At 41.7% G+C, this 7,303-nt stretch overlaps 1 long non-coding RNA gene across 1 annotated transcript; it reads left to right on the top strand.

The window, feature by feature from the left end:
* Positions 1 to 315: 315 nt before the first annotated feature.
* On the top strand, positions 316 to 2,822 carry LOC119009797. Its single transcript, XR_005071820.1, has 2 exons — positions 316 to 670; positions 1,878 to 2,822. It is a non-coding gene; the product is annotated as an uncharacterized LOC119009797 (long non-coding RNA).
* The last annotated feature ends 4,481 nt before the right edge of the window (positions 2,823 to 7,303 follow it).

Below are 7,303 nucleotides of genomic sequence, written 5' to 3'. Positions count from 1 at the left end.
ATCTTCAGAGAGTCTTTGGCTCCGCCCCTCAGACGCAGCTGAACCTGGACGACGCTCAGAACCAGATGGTCCAGAGTCCAACATCCCTCCCTGACAGCCTCATGACTCCTGCTGCTCCTCCTCCTCCTGCTCCTCCTGCTCATTTAGCTCATTTAGATTCAACCTTTAGATTCAAAGTTAGATTCAAACGAAGATGAGTAAAAACTGTCTGCTGAAGTTAGCTTAGCATGCTAACTGATACAGGTCATGGTGGTAACCCAGCAACAGCTTCAGCTGGTGATCGTTGGATCTTCTGTCGTCGTGTTGAGCGACAAGTCAGACCGACGACTGCTGAGAGCTTCAGTGACACAGCAGCTCGATGATGATGATGATGACGATGACGACGACGATGTTTATTGATGAGTTTGTTTTGATTTAAAGTTAAAGACAGTATAATTGTGCGGTGCAGTAACCAGGTGAATACTTTAGTGATATTCTGCAGGGGGTCACTCTGAGGTAAACTAAGACTCGGTGTCCAGCAGATCTGCAGAACTTCCATCATAGTTGTTTGAAGCGCGGCGGAGACGGGAGGGCAGCGAGCGATGATGAGCCAAGTCAGCTGACAGAAAATAACCAGCGACAGAAAGAACTGGATGCAGCGTTCAACCCTAAAGTTGTGCGACACAGATCAGTTTGTACATTTTTAATGTTGTTCTCACTTTCTGTGTTATTTTCTGCTGTTGGTCACATCTTCACTGCAGTTTGAAGCTAGTTTGTCAAACATCTACATGTGTTTTTTTGTGCTTGTTTCAGTGCAATTCTTCTGTGTCTGTTAGCATCTGACTCGCTCAGCTGAGGGTTTGAAAGTGTTCAGCTCAGCCAGAACTCACAGGGGTTTAACAGGCAGCTGATTGAACCTGATGGCTCCGTCAGAACCAGCACAGGTTCTGCAGGACAGCTGCCCAACAGCAGCTGGATCTGGTGTCTGATCAGCCAGCTAGCTTAAATCAGCCACACCGCCGGTTTAAGCTAGCTGAGAAGACACAGACAGGTGGTAACCTAGCAACAGCAGCAGTTAGTGGCTGTGAGACGGAGACTCAGTTTTTACTGCTGAGTAACTTTAAAGCGTCTGAAAACTCGTCTCACAGCCTGAAACGTTTACACTGGTCGCATGTGACAAAGTATATTACTCAAGTACTTGTAATGAGTAATACTGAGGTACTTATACTGTACTCTGTGTAAAGCTGCTCTGCTGTCAGCGTTTCTTCCTGTCTAACAGAGAAATGGGCGTGGCTAACAGTCGTACGTAACTATCACCATGTGGTCAAACTGCCGTCTGAACTGGACTTTTACTGCCACCAGGCAACTTGTGTGCTGAACTTTGTCTCTGCTCCGGTCGCTGACACTGCACCGCTCTCTTCTTCTCTTGCTGGAGGATGACGGATGACTCCCACATTCTCCTGCAGTCTGATGTGACCAGATTTCTGAAATTAAATCTGGGGACACTTTCAGTTTAGCGCTCAATATATCATTAAAATATCCAGTGTTATAAACTAAGACATCAAAAGGGGGCGGTTCTGGTTTCATGTAGTTTCACCAGGTAGTTTTTGTGCTGGATGTTGGTGCGGCTGCAGGTATGAAAATCAGAAGTACTCATGCAGTAAACTGTTCAGTCAAAATGATGCAGCCAGTCATTTAACTTGGATGAGCGGTTGAAGGCAAATAATGTCAATTTTGAAACAAACTCTTTCAAAGACTACCTCACTACTCATCTCTTCTTGAACACGTTCTTATTCTGTATCCTTATATCTGCTGTGGAAACTTCATCTTTCACATCATGAATTAGTTGTTTGTAATTTTCTCTTTGATAGTTGTTTTATACGGTTTGTTCCCTGCAGATGTCGTGCAGCTGTTGGTGATTAAAGGCCCCAGTCTGGACCAGGAGGACTCAGAGTCCCTTCATATAAAAGAGGAACAGGAGGAGGTCTGGACCAATCAGGAGCGAGAGCAGCGTATTGTCTATAGGAGGCTGGTGTGACTGCTGTTCCCATGAAGAGTGAAGAGGATGGAGAGGAACCTCATTCTTCACCGTTTCATCAAAGGTGAACTGGACAACAGAGAGGCAGAGCCTCCAGTCGGCAGCTATGTGACAGAGATGAAAGCAGAAACTGATGGAGTGGACTGTAGAGGACCACGGCCAGCCAGGAACCAAGATCCAGGTCATCCCCCACAAGCAAATACTGTTGACAAGGCTTCAGACTCTGAGACCGATTTCACTTACGAAGACTGGCAAGAACCTTTGTCAGAATCTGGAACTGAAGCTGAAGACGAGGACAATGACTGGGAAGAAACCAGGACTCCTGAGTCAGGTGTCAGTGATCTGAGGCAAAGACAAAACCAGAAGACCAGTCTGATGACAGAGGAGCAACTCCAGAAAGGACGAAAAACATTTGGTTGTGACGTGTGTGGGAAAAGATTCACAACACAGGGAAGTCTGAAGGTACACATGAGAGTCCACACAGGAGAGAAACCATTTGGTTGTGATGTCTGTGGGAAAAGATTTAGTCAAAAACCGAATCTAAATAGGCACCTCAGCATCCACACTGGAGAGAAACCATTTGGTTTTGATGACTGTGGAAAAATATTTTTTTAGAAATTAACTTTGAAGACAGACACAAAAAAATTACGACATTTTAATGAAAAGTTTTGATGATGAAAAATTGCATTAGTTTGTTAGAACCACGGCACGTTCAGTTGTCGTTTATCATTTCATCATAACTTCTTCTTTTCTTTCTCTTTTGTGTATTTTAAAATGTGTGATTAAATCTTTTCTTGGCTGTTTAGTTTGTCGTTGTGTATTTTGGCACTGAATTGTCTAAAAAGGTTAATTAAAGCTCAGAAAGTACTAAAATTCAAGATCAAGATTCAGGATTCAAGACTTTTTGTTTTCTGAGGATTTTTTTTCTTTTTTTTTTGAGACGTGTGTTGAGAAGATCCTGTATCTCATCAAAATGTTATCAGGCCCAGCAGCTTTACTCATATTCATCCTCATACCAGCTTCAAGTTTTGCTCTGGCAACTTTGTGTGCATTTGCTGATATATGATGTCACTGAAGATGTACACTCCTCAAAATTGCTGTAATCAATCACGAACATGTAAAAGTCTGCTGGCAGCAGAGCAAAATATTATCTGACACAAACAGAAGCCAAACTCATAATCCAGGCTAAGAGCAGTAAGTAAGGCTGCTGAATGCAGGATAGAGAGGTGATAAGGTAAATTTAAAGGCCTGTATTATCAGGGGCCCATCATTAGGGCCCGAGAAGGTCTGATGTTAATTACATTTGTGTCTCCTATTAAATTATCATGTTTGATATGATGTATTCTTAATACATTACATTTTCCTTCAGCTGCAGTCTACACAATGTTAAAGTGACTTGTGAGGGAATAAAAGTAAATCAAAGAATAAAATAGAAAAAAATAGAAAGTGTTCAGTGTTCCCCCTATATGCACCTATATTGCCACTGCTGATTATTATTAATTTTTTTTAGGAGGAAAGAGGAGAGGTGGAGAGTGGGCTCAGTCTTGTCTCTTTAGAAACTAACGTTGTATCATTTTGCACTCTGGCTGCTTCATATCCAGGTCAATCACACACCTGTTTCAAACGATTTATGAATATAAATCCCGAACCACAGTGGGCCACCTATAGAAGCTATGAAGCCTGTTAGCTATTTCTTATAGCTGTTAGCTGAAATTGTATATTAAAGTTCATTATTCTGCCAGTATACATGGTTCTATTGTCATATTATGCTTGGCAACTATCACTGTCATTGTCTCTGAGCCGTTACCTGTTGATGCGCTGTGCTAAACTCCTTTATTTACGTGTCTCACCGTCTCTCAGCACGCGCCACAACAGAGGTAACGTTAGCGGCAGGTTTGGAGAAGGTGCAACCATAGACTCTGAGTTTACTTGATAATGATTATTATTGTTATTACTGCTATTTGTGTAATTTCTACAAGTCACCGTTTAAGTTGAGTGACTGAAATCCTCGTCATGCTATTCAAAGGCTGCAACAGGTGTGTCATTGAACCGGGGTGAAGTTAGTTTCAGGTTGGATATTCAGCTCACCTGAATCTCTGGAGACTGATTTAGGGACCATCATTAAATTACTTAGCATAAATATATTAATGCAAGATAACTGCAGTTTTTTCAATATCTTTCATGTCATGTGGCCCAGTGACTCCAAACCAGCAGCAGATTGTTTTAGTAAACTGGACAAATGCGACACAGCTCTTTTTATTGTATTTTAGTGCTTCCTCTATTTTATATGAATATTAATATTGATATGCAGGAATTATGACTTTTTCTCAATAGCATTATAAGAATCATGGTAAAAAAGTTCTCTGATGCTCAAGAGGTTAACATATTTTCAAGCAGCAATGTCAACTTCTACTATTTTGTCTCATGTCTTAGATTCTGATTCTGAAAAAATCTGCCCCCGGACCCCCCTCGTGTTGCTAGGTTACCGACGCAGAGCACTGCTGCTGCAAAAAATCTAGCCGGAAACACTGTTCTAAGAATTTGGGACGTCTGGGGTGAACTTTATCTTTCTTAGCTGAAGCCAACAACAGCACAAAAAAGAAAAAAAAAGAATGTAAAGAAAGACAAAGTAGAGCCGTGTATTTTCCTGCTTTTTTGTCCTTGGCCAATCACACCTATGATTGTTGTGTACTGAAGCCTAAAGAGCCCCTCTAATGCCAGCAGACACATAGAAACCTACCAGCAGGCGAACAGTCACCTCCACTGCTACAACTCCATCCTAGAGGAAACACCGTCATTTTACAGAAAACAGTTAAATTTGGAGCTCTACTCCTGAGCAGAGCAGGACAGGAATGAAGAGTAAAAACTCACAGGCAGCACAAACAGCCACAGTAAACACACATCTACAGCTGAATTCTGGGTAGAAAGACAGAAGAATTCTAGATGAGGCTCGTAAACTAGAAGAAGAAAAATAATAAACACAACATGACGTGCACTGAATGTGTTATTACACCAGAACTGTCTTAGTAGTCTCACTTATAATCAGAAAACTGATGCACAGCGATAAAGTTATTGTACAGTGGATCAGATGTAATATTGCATGTAACTGATATTGCACAGAATGATGAAGTCTTTGCTCAGTGGCAGATGATGTTATGCATGTGAGTGGTCATGCAGTGGTTGTTTGGTTGCTGATAGTGTGAAGGACTCAGAGAAAGAAACTGTTTTTAAGTCTGGTGTTCATGCTTTGATGATCCTGTGGCACCTTCCAGAGAGCAACCGGTCCAACAGGCGGTGGCTAAATTATTAAACTTAAAATAATGATAATAAAAAAAAATACTCTTTAGAGGATAATATAACTGACATATTCTTCTTTTACTACCTTGAAAGTCCCCAATGAATTGAACTTGGAGGAGACTGAAGGTGTGTAGAGGGGCCTGGGTACTGTAGCGTAAAATAACCAAAGTAAGTAGATAATGTTCAGTAGAAAATAACCACAGTTAGTAAATAGTGATTAATGGTAACTGATAGTGTTATAATGATAAAAGTAAGAAACAAAGAGTAACACGTGTGAAAGAGTTGCTGGAACAAACTTCTGGGCACCAGCTGACTGAAAAGTGCTTCTGCTGATTAAAGCTGCTGCAGTCAGATAATGTCAAGTGTGAAGATGTAACCACAAATCTAAGAATTACATCACATAACCAAATATGTAACACTTTCATTAAGTTTAAACATACAATGCAAAGAGTGATCTGATATAATGGGATGCATCAAGAAAGGGAGTTAACTGAAGGCCTGAGTTTCTAAGAGCCAGTGATAAAGACACAGTGAGAGCAACTTCTTAAAAAACCAAAGCGAGCGAAGAGCAACTGGTGCAGAAGGTAATACTGTGTTTTTCCACCAGAGCTACGGGGATTTTCCATAAGAAATATGGTGTTTTTCTATAAAGACATAACAGTGTCAGCAGGGAGTAAGCAGAGTAGTGATTGGTTTCGGCAGACACACACACTTTTCTGTGTTTAAAGCAGGACGTTCGGGGTCAGTTTGTTTTCTTTTTTTCACAGATTTTGTCTGTGTCTGATCACGTTCTTTTTTGCCAGCAAATAAAGTCCTACTGCACTCAGCCTTGAAGACTCCTGGTGACTTTTTTGATCTTTGAAATCTTTTGGACCAACTGAGAAAAGAGAAGTCGTTTATACGACAGTATCAAGTGGTCCAGTTAAGACAAACAACAGTAGAAACCTGCAGCAGCAGGCTGTTGAAGCCAAGAAACACTTCTGATGCAGGGAGCCCAGCTGAATGTAAAAAGAATAAAGACAGCAGAACAGAGTCAACAGAGCAGAGTTTGTGTCTGACAGATCCAGAATCAGAGGGAGCTGATGTGTCGTTCCTCACCTCTCTTAAACCTTCACCAGAGGGCGTCGTCACACTCTGATTGGCTCTGAGGGGAAAACCCACAAGCTGCTCTCACTCAGTAATCAGGAGCCAGTCTCCACACCTGCAACAGGTGACCTGAATCCACTGATGTCCATCCAGAGACATTCAGTTAGAACTGAAAGACATGAAGCTCCACACAGTGGGACTGCTACACTCCTAAGTGGACAGGAGGTGGCGCTCCTACACCTCTCATGATCTGTGCACGAGCTGGGATGGGATCTTCTGTGAATGATGAGTTCCAGGTAATCGATTAGTTATGCCTGTTTATCTGTTTTCTACAACGTAACCTGATCTGGAGGTGTGCAGCATGAGTTACCATGGTGATATACCCCAGTAAGAAGTGAACCACTGTTGTAAATCTGAGAGCCTGGAGTTCATCCTGAAGTCACTTTTCTAACCACACATCCTGCTTCGTAGCAGAGGCGTGTGCTTCTGGACGAGCTGCTGGAGTTAACAGCTCTACGTGGTTTCTTGTGGTTCATAAATATGAATTATGACTGAATCTTGCTGTGTTTTATAGGATGTTCTAGAAGCCATTGGGAAGTTTGTAGAGATCTTTTCTTTGACGTTGTGTTTCTTGTGATTTTGAGGATGTTGTACAGGTTTTGGGGGGGTTGAGGTGGTTTTAAAGGGTTCTTTGGTGTAATAATGCAAAATCTGAATTGTACTCTGGTCCTTCAGGGAATCCTTGTGGCCATTTGGAATGTTCAAATGATCCTTGGGGAGTTTCAAGAGGTAATATAGGTAGTTTATGGGTTAATGAGGAGGCTCTAGACTTATAAAACAAGTTATAGTGATGTGTTATACTGACAGTTTGTAGTGGTCACTGAGGAGATTTCAGTAGACTTA

This window comes from Acanthopagrus latus, chromosome 20 (assembly GCF_904848185.1).
Source record: "Acanthopagrus latus isolate v.2019 chromosome 20, fAcaLat1.1, whole genome shotgun sequence".
In the NCBI taxonomy this organism is placed as follows: domain Eukaryota; kingdom Metazoa; phylum Chordata; class Actinopteri; order Spariformes; family Sparidae; genus Acanthopagrus; species Acanthopagrus latus.
This window is presented reverse-complemented; position numbering and strand designations above follow the sequence as displayed.